Source organism: Macaca mulatta, chromosome 2 (genome assembly GCF_049350105.2).
Source record: "Macaca mulatta isolate MMU2019108-1 chromosome 2, T2T-MMU8v2.0, whole genome shotgun sequence".
Classification (NCBI taxonomy): Eukaryota; Metazoa; Chordata; class Mammalia; order Primates; family Cercopithecidae; genus Macaca; species Macaca mulatta.
In genome coordinates, this window is record NC_133407.1 from 132,874,785 (window position 1) to 132,902,568 (window position 27,784).

A 27,784-nucleotide genomic window follows, 5' to 3' on the forward strand; every position below is an offset into this window, starting at 1 on the left:
TAGTGAAACCCTGTCTCTACTAAAAGTACGAAAAATTAGCTGGGTGTTGTGGCAGATGCCTGTAATCCCAGCTACTTGGGAGGCTGAGCCGAGATCGCATAACTGCACTCCAGCCTGGGCAACAAGAGCGAAACTCCGTCTTAAAAAAAAAAAAAAATCATCTTTTTTGCCTTTCCATTTTGCTTTGGACCTCCCTCATATTAGTCAATATTCCTTTTAGCAACAGATAATTTTTATTCTAGACTATTCAATTGTAGATATCTTTTTGATGCACCTAACCATTTCATGACAAACTTGGGCGTTGGTGGCTAGGTTTTACTTGGTCCTGCCCCTTTGGCCTCAGTTGATTGGGCAAGGGATAGATACCTGACTCAAGCTGGGCTAATCAGAACCTCAGTCCGGGGAATCTGGAATTGGGTCTGAGAGGATTAAAAACTTGGGTGTTTATGGGCAGCCATTGTTTGTGTGTGTATGGAGAAAAGGAAAGCCAACTGCAGAAACAATGAGGGAGACAAATAGCTAGAAGGAGGCAAGAGAGTTGGGCATGGTGGCTAGCGCCTGTAATCCCAGCACTTTGGGAGGCCAAGACAGGAGGATCACTTGAGGTCAGAAGTTCGAAACCAGCCTGACCAACACAGCGAAAGCTTGTCTCTACTAAAAAATACAAAAATTAGCTGGGTGTAGTGGTGTGCGTCTGTAATCCCAGATACTTGGGAGGCTGAGGCAGGAGAATTGCTTGAACCCAGGAGATGGAGATTGCAGTGAGCCAAGATTGTGCCCCCGCTGCACTCCAGCCTGGGTGACAGAGCAAGACTCAATCTCAAAAAAAAAAAAAAAAAGGAGGCAAGAGAAATCATGTGACCTAAGAAGAAAAGCTTAAGAGACTTGTTGTCAGGGTTCCTAATGTTTTTCAGTCACTTATAGTCCTTTTCTTTCCCTCTCTTAAGCTAAGAGGGAAGATTCTGCTTTATTTATTTATTTTTGAGACAGAGTCTCACTCTGTCACCCAGGCTGGAATGCAGTGGCACAAACATGGCTCACTTCAGCCTCGACCTCCTGGGCTCAAGTGATCCTCCTGCCTCCACCTCCCAAGTAGCTGGGACTATGGGTACAGGCCATCATGCCTGGCTAATTTTTATATTTTCTTTGCAGAGACGGGGTCTCACTATCTTGCCTATGCTGGTCAGGAACTCTTGGGCTCAAGCGACCTGCCCGCCTTGGACTTCCGAAGTGTTGGGATTACAGATGTGAGCCATAGTGCCCAGCCGGATTCTGCTTCTTGCAACTAAAAGCATCTTCATAAGACTCCACAAGTTTCTGTGTCAAAACCAAAGCAAAAGGGTTCCAAAGCATAGACTCTCCAAATGATGTCATCAATATGAGAAGGTCATCTACTCATAATCACTGAGGCTCCCATTGATGACAATACACCAACCAAGAGAGGCTGACATCTGGGGAGGGGCATGAACAAACACCTGAGGGTTTGGTGGAACACCACACAGGGCAGGCTGGAGAGGGGAGCACAGATGAACTAGAGAGAAAAACACCAGGGTTACATGTCCACACAGCACACATGGTGTTCAATATTCACCGAGCTCTTTCCTCTGTGGAAAGATGGCTCTGCTGATAGGTTCATCATAACAGTGCTTATGAATAAATATTAGTTGGTAATATTAGAAATCAGGTAATGCCACATAATTAAAAAATCCAGATTGACAACTTCTTTTGACAAATGGTAAGACCTGGAAATTCTGGGCTTGATTTCCTCCATGGCAACATTTGGCCAAAGCAGGGCAGAGTAGTTCCTTATTCTGATGAGGTTTGTGGTCTCTGGTTCACCCAAATGTATGTACGACCAGCCAGGCTCTGGGACTGAGTCCTGTCATCTGAGTGAGCAAACCTTGATTTAAGTGGCGCCAGCGAAGAGACACAACCAACACAAACAGAAACCCTGCTGTGGGCCAGGCAAAGTGCTTGACATTTAACACTCATTAATGTATAGAATTTCAACCTCTACACAAACTTATCAAGGGGGCATCCTCATTTTAACCACCAGGAAATGAAGGCCTGAGAAGTGATGTAACTCGCACAGGAGTTCTAATGCAGTTACACTCTGGATCGAAATCGTAGTTTATCTCTTACTAGCTGTGTTACCTTAGAGAAGTTACTTGACCTTTCTGAACCTCATAAGAAATGTCCTGACAGCATTTAATCTGAAACTCTGAGAATAAAATCAGCCACTTCTGAGGCCCACAATTACTGTAGTCCCCATTTGTTTGAAAACCAACAGCTACGCTTTTCTGTAATCTATATATTTTCCCATTTAAAAAAACACACATTTTTAACGGGAGGAATATTACTGACCCATTTTAAAGAAGATAAATACAGGTAAAGTTAACACGTCACTTAACAAGCATACGGCAGAAAAATGCTCCAGAGCTGCTATAGGGGAAATAAAGAAAGAGAAGGAACCACTGGTTTCTGGGTGTCTTCTGTGTGCCCGGCACCCAGCGAGGCGCTTTAATTACACCAGAAATACCACTCACAGGCACTTTCTATATTCCAGGTATTGCACTAAGCACTTTACATAATCAGTTCTCATGATGCTTACATGAGGTGGGTGCTCTTAGCACGCCAACGGATGTTAGAGAAATAATAAACAACAAGATTCATAAGTGGCAGAACCAGACCCAAATTCAAAGCCCAAAGCGCGCAACCACTTAGCAATACAGAAGGTACTACACACACACTGTAAAGTGACAAATGGTGAGAAAACTTCCCACGCAGCCCATTTTCCATGGATCAGATGAGTGGGTACAAAAACAAAGAATCATGAAGCAGGCATGAAAACTCACTTGACTTCCAGAAAAAAATAATTTGAATAGAAGTAGTTAGAACTGCGGAACTGATAAATAGAAAGCATCTTAGAAGGTATCTATGAACCACTGCTTATTTGAAACATGGGGAAACTAAGGAATGGATGTGCCCAAAGCCACACAGCTAGTTAATGCCAGACCTGGGCTTAAAACTCAGGACTCTGACTCCCAGGCCAGAGTGTAAGTGACCTGAACAAGGTTACTCACATAATAAATACCATATTATTCAAATGTACTTTTTCCCCAACATGTCAATTGAAATTTCTTTTTAAATTATAACAACGAACAGAAAAAAATAAAATCCCAACTGGGAATTTTAAATGTATCTTAAAACCTGACCTGCGCCAGGTGTGTTGGCTCACGCTTGTAATCTCGGCAACTTGGGAGGCTGAGGCGGGAGCATTGTTGGAGCCCAGGAGTTTGAGACCTGCCTGGGCAACACAGTGAGAACGCATCTCTACAAAAAATTAACAAATTAACCGGGCATTGTGGTGTGTGCCTGTAGTCCCAGCTACTCGGGAAGCTGAGGCAGGAGGATCACTGGAGCCCAGCAGCAGTTCAAGACTAGCTTGGGAAATGCAGCAAGATCCTGTCTCTAAAGACAAAAACCACAAAAAACAAAAAACAAAAAAAGAAAACAGGAGTTATATTTGAAGAGAGCTGTATGTAGAGCACAATGATGATATTTACAAATACAGGATCATTTCTGAACCCCCTGAGACTATCAGAATAGTTTCAGAATTGACCCCTATCTAGTGGCAGCTAATAGTAGCAACGCTTCAGATGAAATAAAAAACATATTTAAAAAACGATCTCTTTGGAAAGCTTCTCTTCACATCCACTCTGACTGGATCCCCTTCCCACTACCTTCTCCCCTCATTGAACCCCAGGAATTCGAAGGCAATTACATGTGTTGGATAAAAACTCCCACCTCGGTCTCCAGCTGGCCTGTGTTTGCTCCCCAGCTGATAATAGTCAGTCCTCAGAGTGCAAGTGCTGATTACTGATGGAAAGACTTTGTCCATCTGGTCAGTGGTTAAATGAGGAAGATCAGAAGGGAAGTGAGAATTGGCTATAAGCCAGAACTCTGGTTTCAAGGAGGGACCTGATGTGGCAGCCCATGATGGGGTTCAAGTCTATATGAGAACACTCCCCCAACCTGGCCCCCAATCCCACTGCCTGGTTTAGGAGATGAGAGAGGAGAGTGGGTTGGTAAGAAACCAAAAGGCAATTCAAGACAGGGCAGTATGGAACCATTCATAACAACTGGGGTCAGCTTAAAAGGCAACAGGAAATAGCTACACAAAAAGACCAAAATCCCAGCCTACTTTGGTTTTGCTTTAGTTGTTCTTTGGAGCAGAAACATATGAAATTGGTAAGGAAGCAGCAAGCTTTTTAAAAATTTTTTCTTCTCTCTCTCGTTCCTTTTGACCTTTTCGAAAGCCTAGTGAGAAAGGGCCTGCTTCATAAAAATGCCTCCTCAGGATTTTCTGTGCGGTCACCTTCTAGAGTGAAATCTGCCATCTGGAAGGGTGAAAACCCAGCTATCTAAGTAGGTTTCGTACTTCCAATTGAGCCCTACAATGGTCCAAAACTAAGAGCTTGATTGCTTTGTTCACCACTGTCTCTGCAGGGCCTAGAACAGTGCCTGGCACATGATGAGACTATGGTATATAAATATCTGCTGAGTTAAGAAACGTCTTAACTGTTCAGAACCCAGACACAGCTGACACTGAAATACATTCACAAATGATTTTTTTTTTTTTCCCACACAGGGTCTCATTCTGTCACCCAGGCTGGAGTACAGTGGCAGGACCATGACTCACTGCAGTCTTGACTTCCCCAATTCGAGTGATCCTCCCACTTCAGCCTCCCGAATAGCTGGGACTATAGGCAAGTGCCACCACACCTAGCTAATTTTTTGTACAGATGGGGATCTCACTATGTTGCCCAGGCTTGTCTTCAACCCCTAGGCTCAAGTAGTCCTCCTGCCTTGGCTTCCCAGAGTGCTGGGGTTACAGCTGTCAGCCACTGCATCTGGTTCACAAATGATTTAAACAGACAGAGCACAATCCAAAGTGAGGATGTTCCAGGCAACTCCCAAGCCCTGGCCCAGAAAAACTCACATAAAAAACACTCTTTCCACCCAGAGAACAAGGTGTGTTATTAAACTCCTCATCAGATGAGATATTCTGGAGGAACTGGAGAGCGGGAGAAGGATGTATCTAGGACGTTCTTACTTTGGGATCTATTGAGTGGATGGAGTTTTATATTTCATCCTAATGATGTCAACTCTAACTGAACAGGGCCCCTTTATATCATCTCTGGGTGTTGACTGAATATGAGCTATTGACACTCCCGTTCAGAGAATGGCCTAGACTGACACAGATGTCTCCAAATGGAGTCAGCTGTGATTTTCCCTCAAGTTCTTTCAAGACAGTGCCTACCCTCCCAATGTGCAATCACTGGAGACTTCTTTTTTAAGTGTCAATAAATGATTCTACTAGCTTCTAGCAAACACTTACTACATGTCACACGAGTATGGAGTGCTTCACATGTGCAGTGACTTCTTTCATGCTGCCAACAACCCTACCAGGGAGAGTCATTGTTTAGATTTCTCTTTTTTTTTTTTTTTGAGATGGGGTCTTGCTTTGTTGCCCAGGCTGGATTACAGTGGAATGAACATGACTCACTGCGGCCTCGACCTCCTGGGCTCAAGCAGTCCTCCCACCTCAGCCTCCTGAGTAGCTGGGACCACAGGCATGTGCCACCATGCCTGGCTAACTTTTTCTATTTTTTTTTTTTTTTTGTAGAGATGGGGTCTTGCTTTATTGCCCAGGCTGGTCTTGAACCCCTGGACTCAAGCAATTTTCCCATGTAGGCCTCTCAAAGTGCTGGGGTTACGGGCATGAGATTTCTGTTTGGATTTCATAGATGACTGAACTGAAGTGCAGAGAGGTTAAGTGGTGCCTGGTCATAGAGTGATAAAGTTGGGTAGAATCTCAGGTTCCATCAGTCATACCAAAGTAGGACTCCTGTGCATCTCTTGAAGGTTCACTGGAAGTGGAGAAGGAAAAAGACAATGAGGGAGGAAGAAAAGCAGACAGTGTAAAAGAAGCAAAGGAGAAAAGGAAACTGAATGAGGGAAGAGGGGAGGAATGACAAAGAAGAGGAGAATTCAGTTTGGCAAAGCTGAAATTGAATAGTTGAGTACTGTGCCTTAAGAGAAACGCAAACAAAAATAATAGCTGCTGACTGTGTGCCTGATAACTATCCCAAATCCTTTCATTCATACACAAGGGCCGTTATGGCCAGGCATGGTGGCTCACGCCTGTAATCCCAGCACTTTGGAAGGCCGAGGTGGGCGGATCACCTGAGGTCAGGAATTTGAGACCAGCCTGGCCAACATGGTGAAACCCCATCTCTACTAAAAATACAAAAGAATTAGCTGGGTGCGGTAGCGCATGCCTGTAATCCCAGCTACTTGGGAGGCTGAAGCAGGAGAATTGCTTGAACCAAGGGGGTGGAGGTTGCAGTGAGCCGAGGTCGTGCCACTGCACTCCAGCCTGGGTGACAGAGCAACACTCAGTCTCAAAAACAAAAACAAACAGGAAAAAAAACCAAAACCAACAACAAAAAAACCCAAACAACTCTCTCTCTCTCTCTCTCTCTATATATATATATGCCTTTTAAATGAATTTTCATAACAACTCTGTAAGGTGGATTCCATTACTACCTTCATTTTATGGATGAGAACTTTGAGGCTCAGAAAAGGTACATGGCTGACCCATCCTACGAGGTAATAGGGCCAGGAAGAGGCAGAGTAGGATGTAAACCTAGGTGTTCTGACTCCAGAATCCATGCTCTTAAGGGCTATATTGCTTCTGTACAAAGTGTTTCCTATCTCATACATCCTACATATTAAATCACATGTAGCTTAGGCACTTAATATATCACCTTGATTGCAAAGCCTAACACTGCTCTGAAAAGCTTGATCTAGACTCACCAAACCAGAGTTGGCTGGTTCAGGCCACTGTCTCAAAGCAAGGCCAGAAGAGGAGCAAGGTTTTACAATCACCATCCCTTGGCTACACTTCCTGGCCCCACGCTGATGAAATATGGGCAGCTGCTAAAAATGGTGTCTATGTTTGCTATTGATCTTCCTTGGGCAGTCAGGATGGAATTAATCTTCACTTGCTGGGATGCTTCCATGGCTCTGTCATGCTTATGTGAACACTCAGGGTACAGGGCGATATTTGTCAGCTGTGTGGCCTCCTGGACCTGACTCCATATTACTCTGGGCTTAAGATGTAGCCTAGCACACATGTAATTAATTCAGTGTGGAAAAGCTCTGGATTATGTGTTTATTCATTCACTTAACCAATATGTGCTGAGCACTCTCTAAGTGCAAGCCCTGTTCTTGGTACTAATATACACCAGCTGATAAGACTGAAAGGGCATTATCTCTGGAGCTTGTCCTACAGTTCTCAACCTCATTGGTATTTGCAGCCAGATAACTCATTATCGTGGAGCATAGTCCTGGGCACTATAGGGTGCTAAATAGCACCCCTGACCTCTACCCACTAAATGTCAGTAGATCCTCCCCCATATGTCTCCAGACCTTGCCAAATGTCCCTCCGGGTGCAAAATCATCTCTTTAAGAACAACTGCTTTAGAGGTGAGGCGAAGAAAAGAAACTATTAACAATTAAACAAATACGGCCGGGCGCGATGGCTCAAGCTTGTAATCCCAGCACTTTGGGAGGCCGAGACAGGTGGATCACAAGGTCAGGAGATCGAGACCATCCTGGCTAACACGGTGAAACCCCGTCTCTACTAAAAAAAAAATACAAAAAACTAGCTGGGCGAGGTGGCGGGCGCCTGTAGTCCCAGCTACTTGGGAGGCTGAGGCAGGAGAATGGTGTGAACCCGGGAGGCGGAGCTTGCAGTGAGCTGAGATCTGGCCACTGCACTCCAGCCTGGGCGACAGAGCGAGACTCCGTCTCAAAAAAAAAAAAAAAAAATTAAACAAATACGATATTTTCAGGTAATAAGGGCTCTGAAGTAGATAAACTGGCAATAGAATTGAGTTCTAAGCATGTGCAAAACTCACTTCTCTTTACCCAGGAAGCACAAGAAATGAGGAAACTGATGGAGAAGGCCAGGTGCGGTGGTTCCCTCCTGTAAAACTAATGTTTTGGAAGGCTGAGGTGGGGGAGATTGCCTGAGCCCAGGAGTTTGAGATCAGCCTGGGCAACAGAGTGAGACCCTGTCTCTACAAAAAATTAGCCTGGTGTGTACCTGTCATCCTATCTACTTGAGAGGCTGAGGCAGGAAGATCACTTGAGCCCAGGCGTTTCAAGTTGCAGTGAGCCATGACTCTGCCACTGTACTCCAGTCTGGGCAACAGTGAGACACTGAAAGGGAAGGGAAGGGAAGGGGAGGGGAGGGGAGGGGAGGGGAGGGGAGGGACGGGAAGGGAAAGCAAGGGAAGGGAAGGGAGAGAAAGAAGGAAGGAAGGAAAGAAGGAAGGAAGGAAAGGAAGGAAGGAAGGAAGGAAGGAAGGAAGGAAGGAAGAAAGAAAGAAAGAAAGAAAAAGAAAGAAAGAAAGAAAGAAAGAAAGAAAGAAAGGAAGGAAGGAAGGAAGGAAGGAAGGAAGGAAGGAAAGAAAGAAAGAAAGAAAGAAAGAAAGAAAGAAAGAAAAGAAAAGAAAGAAAGAAAGAAAGAAAGAAAGAAAGAAAGAAAGAAAGAAAGAAAGATGGAGTGAACTTATATTGGACCACTGCTCTTGATCAAGTGGCTCCCAGTAGAGACTGGAGGGCTGCTGGTGTTTTCTAAACATTTAACTGCATGCTCCTTTCTGCCTGACAGAGTTTGGGAGAAAGTAAACAAGAAAGGCTGGCCAGTCAATGGACAGCCATTGTTGCAGCTCTAATGCCAACCTGGCAAGCAATTCCAGCCAGCTTCGGGCAGACATTCCCTGGGGAGGGCATTCTCATAAATGACAATCCCTTATCAGATTCTAGCCTGATCTCATAAGTCTGGTGAAAAGAAAAGCCAGGTTTTAAAGGAAGAAAGAGAAATAAAGAAGCAAAGCAACTTATTAAGCCTGGAGCTGAAGGCCACCAGGAGACACCAGCCTGGTGTCAATGAGACATGCACAGGATTTAGAGTCGGGAGGTTTGGGTTTGTGTCCCAGCCCTGCTATTTATCTAAGAGAATATCATGGTCTCTCTAAATCTCAGTTTCTGTCCCTATGAAATGGAAAGGATACAAAATCAGTCTCATTTGGGTTTGCCTCTTGTATTAAGGTAGGTTGAACTTATAAACTCTACCTTAGAAGTACGGATGATAATTGTATCATCAGTAATACACCATTTATTGAGTATAGGTTAGGTGTTAGGGTCTGTGCTAAGTGCTTGACATGTATTACCAGTTTAGCCTTACCCTCGTGCCGTGAGTACTATTATTAGAGGAAATAATGTCTAAGCTATTGAGTGCCATCCTGTTCTCCAGAAATGGTTATTTTAATTTGCTTAAGTGCTTATTTTTCCCAAGAAAAAAGTTTTCCTAGATTATTATTATTTAAGACAAGGTCTCTCTCTCTCTATCTCTCTCTCTCTCTCTCTATCACCCAGGCTGGAGTACAGTGGTATGACCATAGCTCACTGTAGCTTCAGCCTCCTGGGCTCAAGCAATCCTCCCACCTCAGCCTCCCAAGTAAATGGAACTACAGGTGCACACCATCACACCTGGCTAATGAATTTTTTTTTTTTTTTTTTTTTTTTTTTTTTTTGTAGAGACAGGGTCTCACTATGTTGCCTAGGCTAGTCTTGAACTCCTGGGCTCAAGTGATCCTCCCGCCTCAGCCTCCCATAGTGCTGGGATTATAGGCATGAGCCACCATGGCCAGCCTCTTCTACATTATTAAGACATTAAGCTGTCATATTTAAGCTGACAATCAACCCACCAGTTAAACCCTGGAGAGACCCAAAAACCTAATAGCTGGGGATTCATTTAATCTCATTTTTCTAGTGATAATCAACAGACTAAATTACAACCACCATTTTTAGCTGTCCATATGTCCAAAGCTGGGGAAGGAAGGTGGTAAACTCTAACACCTTATTTGATTGTGACCAGTCATGTCTTGGGCAAGGATACCTTTGTTCTTACCTACATAAAATGCAAGTTAATATGTGTTGATGGCTTTGTCTATGTCATCGGCTTTTACATACATTTTCTCCATTGAGCTCCCACACCTACCCTGTGAAGCAGATAGTTTCCACAATCTCAGATTCCAGGAGGTTGAGAATAACTTGTCTGAGGTCCCACAGTTTATAAGGCGCTGGGCCAAGCTCAAAAAGGTGCTCAACAAACAACATGAGAGGGAAAAATCAGGGCATATATCTACATGGAAGAAACTGCAGTGAAAAGCAAGATTCTCTTTACATTCTGACTGTGCTTTTCCAATTAGAAACTCCTATTAGGCACCAAGAACAGACTGTCAAATGTTTATTTTCAGAAAAACATGCAGGATATTTCTGCTGTTCCTCTCCCAAAAGAAACAGCCTCGTTGCTTAAAACCAGTTGTTAGGCTGTATTTTTAGACGTCATGGTACAGTATCAATGAGTCAAAAATAAAAAATAAAAAAAAAATGGGAGGGCACAGATACTGTAAACAGGAAAAGTCACAAAAATGGAACCAAGAAAAGCTGAGAGCACAGCCTGTGGGTTGGGGGCGGGGGGATTTTCATTTTCATCTGCAGTTCAGGTTAACCAGAAATGAAAGTGCTCCAGTCACCTTGTAGAAAATGGAAATTTTGGCTTCAGTGATTATGCAAGTAGCAGACACCCTGTGGTCTGGAAACTTTTTGCTTTGCCAACTGTCAGTTTTCTCTTTTCCCGTGAAAAACAACCTGTAGGAAGGTGCAGAAAAGTACTGTGTCTTTCAAAAACTTAAAAGTCTCAAGTGTAACTTGTGTGAAGAGATACTGAAAATTAACTGCAGTACTTGTAATTTAAAGATATTCTAGGTATTGTCTATTCATGGTATAATACATTTGGAAATCCTGGGCTCAATGGAAGCCACTCACAAAGCAAACAAATCACATACTTAGTCCTGAGAACCTAAGAATTAGCAAAAATTAATGAGAAAATCAGAATCGACTTTACATTAATTTTGGAGTACATGCTTACTGTCAGAGTTTTCATGTTTCAATTTTTCATCAACCCTGTTAGAATGTCTCTGATTTATGCTTTCCAAGTCTCTTTATTTTTTGTGACTCGTGTATAGGTAGAGGCTGATATAAGCCCTCCTTAGGGAGTTTATAATTAAGACAAACGGATTGTATGAGGTCCAGAGTCCTAGCCTATCTCTGATTTGTTGGTAGAAACATCGTATTTGGGTAAGGGTTTTAGAAAAGCATCACCAAATTGTAAAAACAGAAAAGTCAAACTCATTTGGGACATACAGAAAAATTCTTAATCTTAACATCCAGGATTTGTTTCACTATCACAGAAGAAATATTTCCTCTCAACTTACAGGATTCTATTATTTCGTTATGAAACTTCCTTGACGCCTAATGCAGGCTGTGTTTTCAAATGCAATGCAGACATTTTTTGAAGCCAATGTGGGATTCAAAGATTAAAAAAAAAAAAACTGGAAGCCACAGGTCAGGAGAACACAGAAATATGAAAAAGGAGTAAAAAACAAAACAAAAAAACACATTTCTTGGCAAGCACCAGGGAATACAACTGGGGGGAAAGATCTTTTGAGAGACAGAATGGTGGTGGAGAGTCGGCTCTTGGCCACTCACAAAAGTCCACTGTCCCATTTTCAAGCTGGTTGTTAGGTACAACCAATATTAAAGTACATGAACTTACAATGAAATAAATTGCATTAAAAGCAAAGGTAAAAAAACTCTTCACTTTCCAATTGTTTTACTACATTTACTATGACCTTTGCTCTTGTGGTTATTGTATCTGCATGGCAGTAATACCATTTAATAATATGCTTCTGCTCATCTCTTCCCAGATCAGTAAGTCAGTCAAGGTGAGAGTATTTATACCACAGAAAATGGCAAGTGCTGCAAATCAGTGTCCTTTTTTTCCCCAGAGCTGGTTGTGTCAGAGGTGTTTGCACTGGAGTGACTCCATCTTGAATAGGACCTGGGTAAAATAAGGCTGAGACCTACTGGGCCGCATTCGCAGGAGGTCAGGCATTCTTAGTCACAGGATGAGATAGGAGGTCAGCAGGGCTGGTATCACGAGATACAGGTCATAAAGACTCAGCTGATAAAACAGGACGCAGCAAAGAAGCCAGCCAAAACCCACCAAAACCAAGAAGGTGAGGAAAAAAGACCTCTGGTAGTCCTCACTGCTCATTATACGCTAATTATAATGCAATAGCATACTTTGAAACATTCTCACCAGCACCATGACGGTTTACAAATGCCATGGCAACGTCCAGAAGTTACACTATATCATCTAAAAAGGGAAAGAACCCTCATTTCTGGGAACCGCCTACCCATTTCCTGGAAAGTTCATGAATAATCCACCCTTGTTTAGCATATGATCAAGAAATAATCATAAAAATAACCATCTAGCAGCTCTCGGTGCTACTCTGCCTATGGAGTAGCCATTCTTTTGTTTCTTTACTTCTCTAATAAACTTGCTTTCACTTTACTCTATGGACTCATCATAAATTCTTTCCTGCCTGAGATCTAAGAACCCTCTCTTGGGCTCTGGATCAGGACCACTTTCCGGTAACAGCTGAGAAACATTTACCAGCATGCCAGTGGAGAAAGTGATAGTCAGAACACTCAGGATGTGGAGGCCACTGAAAGACCACGTGATAAAGATGAACAGAGGCTTCAGGTTTAGAGAGAATTGTGTTCGAAGCCCAGCTTGCTTAACTTTAGTAGGACTTACTATTTTGAATCTCTAAAATAGATTTACTAATACCTTCCAGGGTTGCTGTGCACAGAACTTGGCAAACAGAGACCAGCATAAAGGTGACTGTTACAATTTATTTTTTTATTTTTATTTTTATGTTTTGAGACAGAGTCTCACTCTGTCACCCAGGCTGGAGTGGAATAGCACAGTCTCTGCTCACTGTAACTTCTGCCTCCCAGATTCAAGCAATTCTTCTACCTCAGCCCTCAAGTTGGCTGGGACTACAGGCATGCACCACTATGCCCAGATTTTTTTTTTTTTTTTTTTTTTTTTAAGAAGGAGTCTCACACTTTTGCCTGGGCTGGAGTGCAATGGTATGATCTTGGCTTGCTGCAACCTCCGCCTCCCAGGTTCAAGCGATTCTCCTGCCTCAGCCTCCCAAGTAGCTGGGATTATAGGCGCCCGCCACCGCCCAGCTAATTTTTTTTTGTATTTTCAGTAGAGACGGGGTTTCACTATGTTGGCCAGGCTGATCTCGAACTCCCGACCTCAGGTGATCTGCCTGCCTCAGCCTCCCAAAGTGCTGGAATTTGTTATAATTTATTATTGGGTACTGGGCTTAATACTTGGCTGATGAAATAATCTGTACAATAAACCCCCGTGACACGAGTTTACCTGTGTAACAAATCTTCACATGTACCCCCTGAACCTAAAAGTTAAAAATAAATTTATTATTATTATTATTATTATTATTTTTTGAGATGGAGTCTCACTCTGTCGCCCAGGCTGGAGTGCAGTGGCTGGATCTCGGCTCACTGCAAGCTCCACCTCCCGGGTTCACACCATTCTCCTGCCTCAGCCTCCCGAGTAGCTGGGACTACAGGCGCCCGCCACCACGCCCAGCTAGTTTTTTTTTTTTTTGTAATTTTTAGTAGAGACGGGGTTTTGCTGTGTTAGCCAGGATGGTCTCGATCTCCTGACCTCGTGATCCGCCCGTCTTGGCCTCCCAAAGTGCTGGGATTAGTTAAAAATAAATTTATTATTATACTTCAAGAAATCCGCAGTGCATAGCTCATTGATGAAGGTCTCCTGACCTTGGATGGCAACTCTAATATCAGATCCTCCATGTCATTTGCCTTTCCAGCTCTTTTGCCACTGGAATGTAAGTTCCAAAAACGCGGAGATTTGTTTCATTTCCTGGTGTTTTCCTAGCCCCTAAGATAGTGCCTAGCTCCTCCTGGGGCTCAATAAATATTTGTGGAATGAACGAATGAGTCAATCTTCCTTCATTTCCATCTCCTGCTCCACTTCTGAGTTTTCTACCAATTTCTTCTTTGAAGCTGAGTGACTCCTTTGTCTTTTTTTTTTTTTTAAATATTGTATATATTCAAGGTATATAACATTATGTTTTGATTCTTTTGCCTTTTTTTTTTTTTTTTTTTTTTGAGATGGAGTCTCACTCTGTCACCCAGGCTGGAGTGCAATGGGGCGATCTCAGCTCACTGCAACCTCTGCCTCCTGGTTTCAAGCGATTCTCCTGTCTTAGCCTCCTGAGTAGCTGGGATTACAGGCGCACGGAAATATACCTGGCTAATTTTTGTATTTTTAGTAGAGACAACGTTTCACCATGTTGGTCAGGCTGGTCTTGAACTTCTGACCTCGTGATCCACCCGCCTCAGCCTCCCACAGTTCTGGGATTACAGGCGTGAGCCACCGTGCCCGGCTGCCTTGTTGTTGTTGTTTTTTTTAAATTATCTATGTATTTTACAATAGAGACAGGGTCTCACTATGTTGCCCAGTCTGGTTTTGAACTCCTGGGCTTAAGTGATCCTCCTGCCTCAGCCTCCCAAAGTGCTGGGATTACAGGTGTGAGCCACCATGCCCGGCCTCTTTTGCCACTTAATTGCTAGATGCCTCCCAGTTGTGTTGCTGCTATCTTTCTGGAATCTTTTCCCTGCTGAAGGAGGCTGCCATGACCTTAAAGCACCGGTGGAAGACGTTTCCAGCTTTTTCATTCACAAGCAGATTTGAGCACATGTCATTATGCTCTGTCGGCAAGTTTCTCCCACTTCTGTTCTGCTCTGTTCTAATCTCAGTTCCGTTCTGCCTCCATCAGAAGGGACGTGTCTTGTGAGAGGAAATCTCACCCAACACTCAAGGCTGTATCCAGGGAACCAAATATTTTCCCCTGTGTCCCTATCTCAAAGCTGTTTCTTAGACTTGCTCTTGAATAGTATTTCTGAAGGGTGGGGAGGGTGGAGTGGGGTCACTTAAAAAAGCGTTGGTGCTTCTGGTAAGAGTGGCCTGGACAGGGGATTATGCAAACTCATTGAGGAGTCATTAAATTCCAGAATTTGAAATTTCGATCACTCTTGCTTTAGGCAGGGGATAACACTGGATGCAGCTGGCCACTCAGCCCCTCGGCACAGGGCCGTGCTTGGGAGCAGTCCCCGGGGAGTCAGACAGGTATGATATCTGATCCTGGCCCGCCCTCTAACTAAAGCTGGTGACTTTAGGCAAGCCATGTATCCTGTCTGAGTAGCAGCTGTGAAATGGAGATAATTTTGCCTAGTGCACTGTTAGCATTCCATACTATTACTTTTTAAAGTATGGTGTATTATTTAAGAAGTGTGAGGGTCAAGAGCACAGACTTGGACTGAAATCCCAGCTCTGCTCTATACCACCTGTATGACCTTGTATCGCTTACCTCACTTCTCTTGACCCTTGGTTTTCTTGCCTGAAAATGGAGAAACTCAGAGCACACTCACTTCCCAGGGCTGGGTGGCTCACATGAGATAAGATATATAAAATATTTGGCAGAGTACACACTCTATAAATGGTAATATTAATAATTGTTAATAATATTATACTTTTCACTAATAAAAACCAAGCAATTGGATGGGCGTGGTAGCTCATGCCTGTAATCCCAGCACTTTGGGAGGCCAAGGTGGGTGGATCAAGAGGTCAGGGGTTCAAGACTAGCCTGGTCAAGATGATGAAACCCTGGTTCTACTAAAAATACAAAACTTAGCCAGGTGCGGTGGCTGGCGCCTGTAATCCCAGCTACTTGGGAGGCTGAGGCAGAGAATTGCTTGGACCCAGGAGGCCGGAGGTTGTAGTGAGCCAAGATCACGCCATTGCACTCCAGTCTGGGTGACAGTAAGACTCCATCTCAGAAAAAAACAAACAAACACCAAGCAATTGATACAGACTCCTTCAGGATGAATGCTCCCAAAGGCCATGTTCAGGTGCCGGGCAGGTGGTGAGCAGGTTCCACTCTGTCCCTGGACCTTGCAGAAGAGAAGGGAGCAGGCAGGTCTGGCCACATACAAACCTAGTCTGAAAAAAAAAACAACAACAAAAACAAACCTAGTCTGAATGTTCCATCATCACCTCGCCTGTCTGGAGTGCCTTAAATTTTTAGTGCTTTCACCTCTATTTCCTCTTTTGAACTTTACAAGGAGTCTCAATGTGCCAGAAATGTCATACCCCCATTTTACAGATGAGGTCACTGAGGCGCAAAGAAGCAGCTACTCAGAGAGGGCACATGGCTTGCCTGAAGTCACCGGCTACTTAGAGGGAGGTCAAGATCAGGTATCATACCTGTCTGACTCCCCAGGGACTTCTTCCTCCCTTGTGGTCACAAAGGTAAATGAAACAAGACTCCTGATAGCTGTTCCTTTCTTTCTTTTCTTTTTATTTATTTTGAGACAGGGTCTCACTCCATTGCCCAGGCTGGAGTGCAGTGGTGCGATCATGACTCACTGCAGCCTTGAACTCCTGAGCTCAAATGATCTTCCTACTTCAGCTTCCCCAGTAGCTAGGACTACAGGTGTGCACCACCACACTTGGCTACTTTTTTTTTTTTGTAGAGATGGGGTCTTGCAATTTTGCCCAGGCTATTCTCAAACTCCTGGGCTCCAACAATCCTCCCGCCTTGGCCTCCCAAAGTGCTGGGATTACAGGCATTATCCACAGTGCCCAGCCAGGAACTCCTTTTTTCTATCGCCTCAAACCATCTCCTGGTCCTTAACAAGAGCATTCACCAAAAAGCAGAGTTTAAAAATATCAAACTAAGATATAAGCCAGTTCCTGTATGCAATGCTTCATCTTGTGCCTTTTACAGTGGGAAGCCTTTCCATCACATTAAACTAGAATTGTAAGCTGAATGCAGCTCTCCCAAACCAGCGATGCTTTTGGGAATCTGCAGTACTCCATCGTTATGGTCTTGGCTGCCTCGATGGCTCAGCCTGCCAGTCCCTGAAGCCTTTTATTAGACTGCTGTAGTCAATGAAAAAAATACACACTTTTAAAAAAATTGGAGAATTCGGCAACAGTCCTGGAGATAAAAGCTCTGGTTTTTCTGGCTTGTGAACTATTCCAACTACTGTCAGAGTCCTGAAGGCTTTAGTGCACTGGCGCAAGGAAGAGTTTCATCAAAGAGAAATGATTTGCTTAAACAAGAAAAGGGAATCCCGTGGTGCAGACAGGGGTGGGACGTGGAGAAAAAAGATATGAACCTGAAAAAGTCAAATGAGCCAGATCACCCCCAGATTTCCATGAATATTTTGGTTGAGAATTAGAAATCCTTGTAGAACTTTCAGTTTTTTTCCATTACAATGGTCTCTGTGTTACAGCCAATTTGAGTTCTGGTTAGTTGCTACAGAAATTCATAGGTACCTCTTCTGCAGCACAGGAGTAAGGTATTAATTAAGCTTTAATAACATAGGGGACAATCTGGACTGTTTTGTCCCTGTAATTGGCAATTACTCTATTTTATCATTCTTTCTTCTGATTACATAATAAAATATCCAATTTCCATCAAATCGTGAACATGGTCCATTTTGCTGGCTTCATTCATTGTTTTGTTGGCTTTCCAGCGAATGACTATTTTTTGAGCACCTATTCTGTGCCAGGTTTTTGAGGATAAAGTAGTGACTACACAGTTTTGTTGGGGAGACGGTGAGGGTGGGTGTCAGATAATTGAATCTTATGCCATAATTGAAGTGACCAGAAATTATTTTTCTTTTATTTACAGATCATGAGATATGTCATTTAAAGCAAACTTCCCACTTTCCCAAGACAGCAGAGGCAAGGCTAAAAAAGGGAAAATCTCTTGCATCCATCTCTAACAGGTCTCTCTACAATAACAGAAGTGTCTAGAGTGTGCTGGCCACTGGATATGGCTAACACTCTTAAGATAATGAGGCTATGATCAGGTGTGTCAGCCTCAAGGAGAGGCTCCAGAAGAAGACAAAGCAGGCTGGCTTCACATCCTCTTTAATCACTGACTCTGTGGCCTTAGACACTTAACTAAGCTTTTTGAACCCCAGTCTCATTTGTAAAATGGGGGAATGATGTTACCCATAATCCTTAGCATAAAATCACCACTGAGGTCCCCCTCCCTCTCTTCCTCCTGGTGGTGATAGCCATGGGAGAAAATAAAATGATGGGGAGGCCAGGTGCGGTGGTTCACGCCTATAAATCCCAGCACTTTGGGAGGCGGAGGTGGGTGGATTGCTTGAGGCCAGGAGTTCAAGTCCAGCCTGGACAACATGGTGAAACCCTATCTCTACAAAAAAAAAAAAAAATGAAAAAAAATACAATGTGGGACTGAAATTAAATGATCTGGGGAATTTAGGGGGAAAATTTTGCTTCTTCGCTGTGCCTTTTGGATAACTCAGAGGTTAAGCACTGTCCTCTGTAGGCCCAGTTAACTGTGACAGCATTCTTCCTGCTGGGTGCCTTCCATTCAATGACCCCTGGGTTTCAGTAGTTGCTAAATAGGGGATTTGAAGTCTGAGCACCTGAGTCCAAATCTTAGCTCCACTGCTTTATCCACTGTGTAATTAGCATCCATTCACATATTCACAAATATTCATCAAGCTCTTATTGTGTTCCAGAGTTTATAATAGGCTCTGGGGACTCAACAGTGACACAAGCCAGAGAGTCAAGTGCTCCTCTCTCAAAGACTTGCCAGCGAAGGAGAAAGCCAGGAAACAAGCAAATCAAGCAACATACAGCGTGGTTTCAGATCGTGTTAAGTACCATGAAAATGAGAATACAGACTAATGGGATGGGGAGAGTTGTTATTTTAGACAGAGCAGGCTGGGTCAGTGGTTCACACCTGTAATCCCAGCACTTTGGAGGCCGAGGAAGAAGGATCACTTGAGCCCAGGAGTTTGAGGCTGCAGTGAGCTACGAGTTATGCCCTGAGCTATGAGCTATGGTCACACCACTGCACTCCAGCTTGGGTGACAGAGTGAGACACTCTCTAAAATGCTATAAATAAAGCAGTTAGGAAAGGGCTATTTGAGGAGGCAACATTTAGTCAGAAATAGCAACGATGAGGATTCAGCCTTGGCAGATCTGAGAAAAGCATGTTACAGACAGAGGTCCACAAGTGCAAAGGCCCTGAGGCAGAACATACTTGGGTTAAGACATTGTTGCATAACTTTTTTTTTTTTTTTCATTATTGCACTTTTTTTTCCCCCAAGATGGAGTCTTGCTCTGTTGCCCAGGCTGGAGTGCAGTGGCGTGATCTCGGCTCACTGCAACCTCTGCCTCCCAGATTCAAGCAATTCTCCTGCCTCAGCCTCCTGAGTAGCTGGGATTACAGGCATGCAACACCATGCCCAGCTAATTTTTGCATCCTTGTGATCTGCCCACTTCGGCTTCCCAAAGTGTTGGGATTACAGGCATGAGCCACTGCACCTGGCCCCATAACTGCACTCTTAAGGAGCCTTTCTAGGCACCTTTTCCCCCCAATACCTTCCTCCCCCATGAAATGTTAATACCACAGATATACTTTATATCTTATCTGCTGGGCAGGACAGACTTGTGGTTTTTTTGTTTTTTGTTTTTTGAGACAGAGTCTCACTCTGTTACCCAGGCTGCGATCTCAGCTCACTGCAACCTCCACCTCCTAGGTTCAGGTGATTCTCCTGCCTCAGTCTCCTGAGTAGCTGGGATTACAGGTGCATGCCACCATGCCCAGATAATTTTTATATTTTTAGTGGAGACAGGGTTTCACCACATTGGCCAGGCTGGTTTTGAACTCCTGACCTCAAGTGATCTGCCCACCTCAGTATCCCAAAGTGCTGGGATTATAGGTGTGAGCCACCACACCCCGCTGAGAACTGAGTTTTGAAGGGCTGAAATTTTAATACCGAAGATTTTCTTTACCCCTCAAAAACCAATTACAACTTCCCTTGGGGGTGAAGTCACCCTATGGAGAATGCACAATATAAGAAGAAAAAGAAAAGGCAACAAATGTGGCTGGAGCTTGGTCACCAAGAGGGAGAGAACAAGAGACAAGCTTAGAGTTAATGAGGGGCTCATCAGTGGTTCTTGAAGTGTGGTCTTAGGACTGACAGCAGCATCAACTGGAGCCTGTTAGGAATACAGAGTGGCACCCGGCAATCTGTGTGTTCACAGCCTTCCAGGTCACTCTCACACCTGCTGAAGTCTGAAACCACTGGGCTAGATTCATGCACTGCATTGTAGGCCATAGTAAGAAGTATACAGTTTGTTTCAAATGCAGCAAAAAGCCAATGGAGGCTTTTCGGCATGGAGAAGATAATCTGGGGCTATTTATAAAGGATAAGTCTGCTTACTGTGAGGAGACCAGACTGGAGTGGGTGAAGCAAAAATGGAAGAATGAGAAATAATCCAAAAGGCTTTTTGCACTGGTACTCATCTGTAAAATGGGCATGCAAACATGACCAACTTCATAAGGTTGCTGTGAGGATCAAATGAGTGAATACCCACAATGGCTTGGCCGGGTGTGGTGGCTCACTCCTGTAATCCCAGCACTTTGGGAGGCTGAAGTGGGTGGATCACATGAGGTCAGGAGTTCGAGACCAGCCTGGCCAACATGGAGAAACCCAGTCTCTGCTAAAAGTACAAAAAAATTAGCCAGGCGTGGTAGCACATGACTGTAATCCCAGCTACTTTTGGAGGCTGAGGCAGAATTGCTTGAACCCGGGAGGCAGAGGTTGCAGTGAGCCAAGATCATGCCACTGCACTCCAGCCTGGGAAACAGAGTGAGACTGTCTCAAAAAACAAAAACAAACAAACACAATGGCAAAGACATGAAATCAACCTAAATGCCCATTAATGGTAGAACAGATAAAGAAAGTGTGTCACATATATACCATGGAATACTACGCAGCCATAAAAAAGTGAGATAATGTCCTTTGCAATAACATGAGTGGAGTTGGAGGTCATTATCATAAGCAAAATAATAAAGGCACAGAAACCCAAACACTGCATGTTCTCACCTGTAGGTGGGAGCTAAACATTGAGTACACATGGACACAAAGAAGGGAACAACAGACACCAAGGCCTACTTGAGGGTGGAGGGTAGGAGGAGGGTGAGGATCAAAAATCTATCTATTGAGTACTATGCTTATTACCTGAGTAACAAAATAATATGTACACCAAACCCCCATGACACCCAATTTATCTACAGAACCAACCTGAACATGTACTCCTGAAACTAAAATAAAAGCTAAAAAACAAAAAACACCAATAAAACCAAATTAGTGAATAGCTATAAATAACTTAGCACAGTGCCTGGCACATAGTAAGCACCCAATACCTATTAAAACTATTCTTCTCTGCCCCTTTGTTCTCTCTCCCAGACTCCTCATGGGTTAATATCCAAGCACAGATCCCTACACACCCCCTGCCATTTGCTTTAGATTCCTCTATTTATGCCAGTGTGACTGACTCAGCTGGTCTGTGGGCGGGTAAAAGTGTAACATGTTTGCAAGCCTGCTTCAGGTCATGGTGAAGGTCCTGGTGTTCTGTTCAGTTTCCTTTCATTTTCTTTATTTTTTTTTTTTCTTATGAGATTTAACTATTGGCCTAGAAAGTGAAACTTAATGTCAAACCTGAGTTTTATAATCAGTTCTATCATTAACTTTGGACAGTTTTTGCATCCATAAAATAAGAAGTTCCACATGTGGGAAGGCGACACTAGAGAGTCAAGCATGGACTTTGGAATCAGGAAAGCCTGTGTGCGAGACCTAACTCTGACACTAGCCCGTGGGACTCTGGGCAACTCGTTTAATCCCTTTTAGTTTGTTTCTTTATCTGAAAAATATGGATAATGACAGTATCTGCCCCACAGAATTGAGAAGGCAACAGGAGAATTCGTGGAAAGCACCCAGCACAGTGCCTGGCACTCAGCGTTAACCATGATGACTATTAATTACTGAACCTGTCACAGGAACGATGTAGCTACATGAACCATTAAGAAAAATAAATGTATCCCAGAACTTAAAGTATAATAAAAAAATGAAAACAAAAAAGGCAAATATAGTCCCGCAGGCCTCTAAAAAGGCGGAAAACATTTTGACTTGTGAGAGACGTCCATGGGACAAGTCAGCAAAACAGATGAAATATCCCCAGGCAGCCTGCTCTCCACATCCACAATATTAAATTGATGTGAAATAATCCAGCCAGCTCAGGAGAACACCCTTCAGTGGCTTCATATCACAGGCATGCAGGTCCCCCTGAGAGAGGATTCTTGACGGGGCAGTTTAACTTCAGAGCCAACCAATTAGGTTCTGATTGAACCTAATTCAATCAGAAAAAAGCTCCCATCCCCGAGGCGGCCTACCAAGCCCTGCACTGCGTGGTTCCTGCCCACTCTTCCCTTGGTCTTGTGTTAATTTCCTCTTACTCCCTGGGCCCCAGCCACATTGCCTTCCTCTGTAAGATCTCCTTTCTAGCTCAAGGCATGAGGGGGTGGGGAAAGTGCCTGACTAACCCAACTCATCTCTAAAAACATAGATTAAAAGTCATTATTTCTGTTTTTTATTTTTGTTAAACTTTTAGGCTCAGGGGTACATGTACAGGTTTGTTATAAAGGTAAACTCACATCATGGGGGTTTAGTGTACAGATGATTTCATCACACAGGTACTAAGCATATAGTACAGTACCTGATGGTTATTTTTTCTGATACTCTCCCTCCTCCCACCCTTTACCCTTGCCTTGGTGTCTGTTGTTCCCCTCTTTGTGTCCTGTGTTCTCATTATTTAGCTCCCACTTATAAGTGAGAACATATGATATTTGGTTTTCTGCATTAATTGGCTAAGGATAATGGCCTCCAGCTCCATCGATGTTTTTGCAAAGGATGTGATCTTGTTCTAAAAGTCATGTTTTCATAGGAGCCGTCGTGCGGTGGTTATGGGTGAAGATCCTGCAGTCAGACCACCCAGGGTTCAAATCATGGCTTAGATGCTTTGCCAGTGTCACCACCATGGGCAGACGACTTCATCTCTTTGTTACCTGGTTTCCTGATCTGCATCACGGAGGTAACACAGTATGAGGTTTAAGTGAGCTGATGCGCACAGAGTGTTTCGAATAGTTTTGGGTTCCATAGCTCTTACTATGAGCTTAATTGTCTTTTAGTTCTCTATACTTCTTTGTTGCATCAGTTTTCACAATTGTGTTTAAATAATGATGTATTTTGTTATTTAATGTCTGCCTCTAGGTACTTTGTCTTGCTAACCACTGTACTCTCAGCTTATAGCATGCACTTTGCAAAAGAGGCTACTCAATAAAAAATAAATAAAAAATGGAGTCGCAAAATAAAAAAAAATGGAGTTGCGAAAAATAATTTAAAAATGGAGTTGCATATAAAATAAAAAAATAAAAAATGGAGTTGCATATTCATTTTACAAAAATTGGGAAGACACCATGGCACTCTTTTTCATACATAGTAGTTAAAAGATCACTGATTGATCAATGGTTTCTTTCAAAAAGAAGGAAAAAAGAATACTGTAAAGCAAGACGAGTGAGGCTCCTTGGACCTCAGTCCTTGTTCTAATGAAGAGGGCTGTTTGCATCTCAAGGTGGGCACTAGGAGATGTGCAGTTACCACGAACAACCTCCTATTCTTCCAACTCAAATGCAGCGGTTACTGAAAAAAAAATCTCTGCAGATTTACAGATGAATCCCCTAAAGCCAGATGACTGTTCTAATGGTGAATACAGCAATTACTTTCAGGTCCCACTAGAATGACCTCACTCTCAACTCAACACAAGGCCAAATACCAAGAGGGAATCTGCCTTCTCTGCACCTGGTGTTGCTAAAGGTATGATTCCTGCTCCCAGAGGAACAGTATAAATAGCTGCAGGAGTGGAGGTGGCAAAGCTTGCTCTTACATTCTAAATACCTTCCATAGAGCCCATGTCAATTACAGGACACCACACTTCTGGCAGGCTCAAATACAGTTAGATGCTAAAGAGTTCCAGAAAACCTTGTTTCTTGGGCATTGCTATGATTCGTAGTCCCTCCAAAATTCAGGTGTTGCCAATGTCTGTAGTATTAAGAGGCAGGGCCTTTAGGAGGTGATTAAGCCTTGAAGGTTGCTCTCTCTACTTAATGGGATTAAAGCCCTTATAAAATAGACTTCATGCAGCATTTGGCAAGCTTGCCTTTTCGCCTTTTGCCATGTGAGAATATAGCAAGATGGCCCTTAACAAATTGAGTGCCAGCCCCTTGATCTTAGATGTCCCAGCCTCACACTGTGAAAAATAAATTTCTGCTCTTTATAAATTACTGAGTTGCAGTTACTCTGTTGTAGCAGCACAAAATGGACTAAGACAGGCATCACACACAAAGGCCAAATAGTTTCTCACCATTTCTCTGAAAGATACACACAGCTCACTTAGGGCTGTAGTTCTTAAGCTGTGACCTCTCTCAGGTCTACTAATGACATTAGAGAAGCTTGCAAATACTTCCCCCCATAAACATAAGCAAAATATGTTAATGAGAATCTTTCCAGGAAGACTTTTTATAACTTCCTGGACCCAGATTTGTATTCGGTCCATGTCCTTAAAGTGATTGAGAAACAGGTCCTTAAAAAGATGAACACTTGACCTGAAGGCAAGACCAAAGTCTGCAATGGACATACTGTGATTACTTATTTGTGAACTTTTGCCCAGTGAAATTCAGACAAAGTGCAGAGTCAAGTGATCTCATGTGTCCAAATGACAGAACGCCGATGGGATATCCAGACACTGTCAAGATGCAGAGAGATTCGGATGTGGGCTAATGAATAACTGGTTTCTATTTATATTATTATGAACATTACAGGCCCTGAAAAAAGATTACCCATTCATTACTTTGTACACTCAATCTTCTGATCCTGTCTAAATATTTTTATGACACCACTGTCATCATTTGCCATATTTGGGATAGTTGTATGATAATATTATTAAACAAAAGTAACTGCCACTTATTAGGTACTTCAGTGCCAGATGCTAGCTCTAACCCCCTCAATAACATTAAAATGTAGTTTTAATTCTAAATTGATAATAGTCTATATCATCTATAGTGATTAGATCAGGGTAATTAGTATACCCATCATTTCAAACATTTATCATTTCTTTATGTTGGGAACATTCAATATCCTCCTATTTGAAACTATATATTAGTGCTAACTACAGTCACCCTATAGTGCTATAGAACACTAGAACTTATTCCTCCTGTCTAGCTGTAATTTTGCATCCTTTAACAAATACTAGAGGCTAGGAAGGGTGGGGGAAGAAGGGATAGGGAGAGATTTGTTAAAAGGTAGTTTTAAAATATTTTATTTTATTTTTAGAGACAGGGTCTTGCTCTGTCACCCAGGCTGGAGTGCAGTGGCACAATCCACAGCTCACTTCAGCCTCGAACTCCTGGGATCAAGCGATCCTCCTGCTTCAACTTCCTGAGTTGCTGGGACTACAGAGGCACACCACCACACCTGCCTAATTTTTAAAAATTTTGTAGAGATAGGGTCTTGCTATGTTGCCCAGGCTGGTTTTGACCTCCTGGCCTCAAGTGATCTTCCTGTCTCAATCTCCAAAGTGCTGGAATTGAAGGCATGAGCCACTGCATTAGGCTGAAAAGGTAGTTTTAATTACCCCCATCAGAAGCCCAGAGGGGAGGTCACTCAGTTTGTAAATGACAAAGTAGGATTTACATGCAAAGCCTCATGCTAACACTCCACTCTGGACACTTCCTCTCTTTGTCTGTTTAGTGTGGATAGAGCCTATCAAAAACAGAATTTTTAACCGTGGACTCCTGAATGCTTTAGGGTCACTGTTTGTTTGTCTTAGTTCACATTATTCAATTCTTACCTGGATATACCCCTGTCAATTTAATCTCTTGACCTAAAAATCATATTAATTAAACTCCACTACTTACAGCCATTTTGTCTTAACAGCTTTTTTTTTTTTTTTTTTTTTGAGACAGGGTCTCGCTCTGTCACCCAGGCTGAAGGGCAGTGGGGCGATCCTGGCTCACTGCAACCTCCGCCTCCTGGGTTCAAGCAATTCTCCTGCCTCAGCCTCCCGAGTAGCTGGGATTACAGGTGCGTGCCACGATGCCCGGCTAATTTTTGTAGTTTTAATAGAGACGGTGTCTCACCACATTGGCCAGGCTGGTATCAAACTCCTGGTCTCAAGTGATCTGACCGCCTCAGCCTCCCAAAGTGCTGGGATTACAGGCATGAGCCACCACACCCGGCTCGTCTTAACAGTTTCTATACTCCCCAAGAATGAGTTGCAAATGAACTAAAAGTCAAGCTTGTAGGAGCTACAGAGAGTCACTGGAGAATTCCTATTTATATTCCCCAGCTGGTCATGGCCTCATAAGTATAGTGGCTGCCTCTTATTCACCTCTGTAAGCCCAAGTCTGACACATTGCTGGTACAGTACATACCCAGAGAATATGTGTTGACTTTTAAATAATTTGGAATCCAAGGGCCAGTGTCAAATTTCAATCTAAGACTTGCATCCATTACCAAAGATCCTGATTTCTTCCTAGACAGCATCTCAATGTCTGACTCCAATTAGTGGCATGAGTAATTTCTCCATTTCCAACCTTGCCTTACTTAGTTTGTCCCTACCCATATACTGCCAGTGGCTCTACAGGCATCTGGGCCATTTTAGCCTGTGCCCTGAATTTCTTTCTATGTGAAAAGGAGAATATCAGTGGAAAGGAAGAAAGAAGGGGGAGAAAAAGGAGAGAAGGAGGGAGGAAAGGAAGGGAAAGAGGGAGAGAGATGGAGGTAAACAGAATGACAGATAGAGCTATAATATATTTGGGTAATAGGGAAATGACTACAAATAATTAGGAGTTACAGAGCATTTCTAAGCTGAAAAATAGCCTCAGCATTAGTCTAATCCCTTCACTCATCAATGTGGATTCCGAGGACTGAATAGGAAAAATTAGCTCCCAAGACCACATAGCTTGTCAGTAAGTGGCAGAGTTAGACCTGGAGTCCAATTCTCTCTCTCTTGTCTACTGGGCTTTTCAGCTGCACCATACTGTTGTATAGGATAAAGATTCTCCTTTATAGAAGACCAGCTTCTGGACTACTGTCCCTCCTGACTAGAAAACCTGAATCTAGAAACACCTAATAGAAATGATAGTATAAAAATGTGTTCCTGAAAGAGTAAGTACAACGTCTGCAGAATTGTTCATTTCAATTTACAAGGAAAGAAGAAAAGAAAACCAAAGGAGAAAATAAACCAATACAAGACAACGGAAGTGTGCATACCTTTACAGCCCCATCTACAAAAGCTTCCTCTAAGTGGGGGAAGAAAAAAAGCATGTGAAGTATACAGGGAATATGCCCAACACCTTCCTTTTCTTAGATTGCTGTTATTGGAATAATAAATTGATTGTTCAACGTTGCCAAATCACATAAACATACATTAATGTATAGTTTACCTGTACTCAGGTTTACTTTTCCAGTTTAGGAAAATATTGCATTTAAAAATGTTTCTAGTTTTCCAACATTAAGCGAGAAAAAAGTCTTAATTGGAGCTTGACAGAATCTACCTCAGGGACTCATACTTGAATTATGATCCCAAGACAGGCCTCGGCTGAGAACTCACTAAGATTTTCAGGTTGTCACAATATTTTTGAAACAAAGAGAAAGTGTTTTATTATGGTTTTACCTAGCACTATAGCTTTTTGTGATAAGAGACAAGACATATAGTTCTTTT

The 27,784-nt window shown here is 43.0% G+C and overlaps 1 protein-coding gene across 3 annotated transcripts in view; it reads right to left on the reverse strand.

The window, feature by feature from the left end:
* Positions 1-27,784, reverse strand: part of FRMD4B (FERM domain containing 4B) — a 208,103-nt gene that overhangs the window by 145,831 nt on the left and 34,488 nt on the right. The window contains exon 1 of one of the 3 annotated variants that reach the window (XM_015130426.3): positions 3,808-3,918. The exons of the other annotated variants lie outside the window; for them this stretch is intronic. The gene's annotated coding sequence lies outside the window, so the exon portion shown is untranslated. Of the gene's footprint in view, positions 1-3,807; positions 3,919-27,784 lie in introns of those variants that run through there. 3 annotated transcript variants of the gene reach the window in all.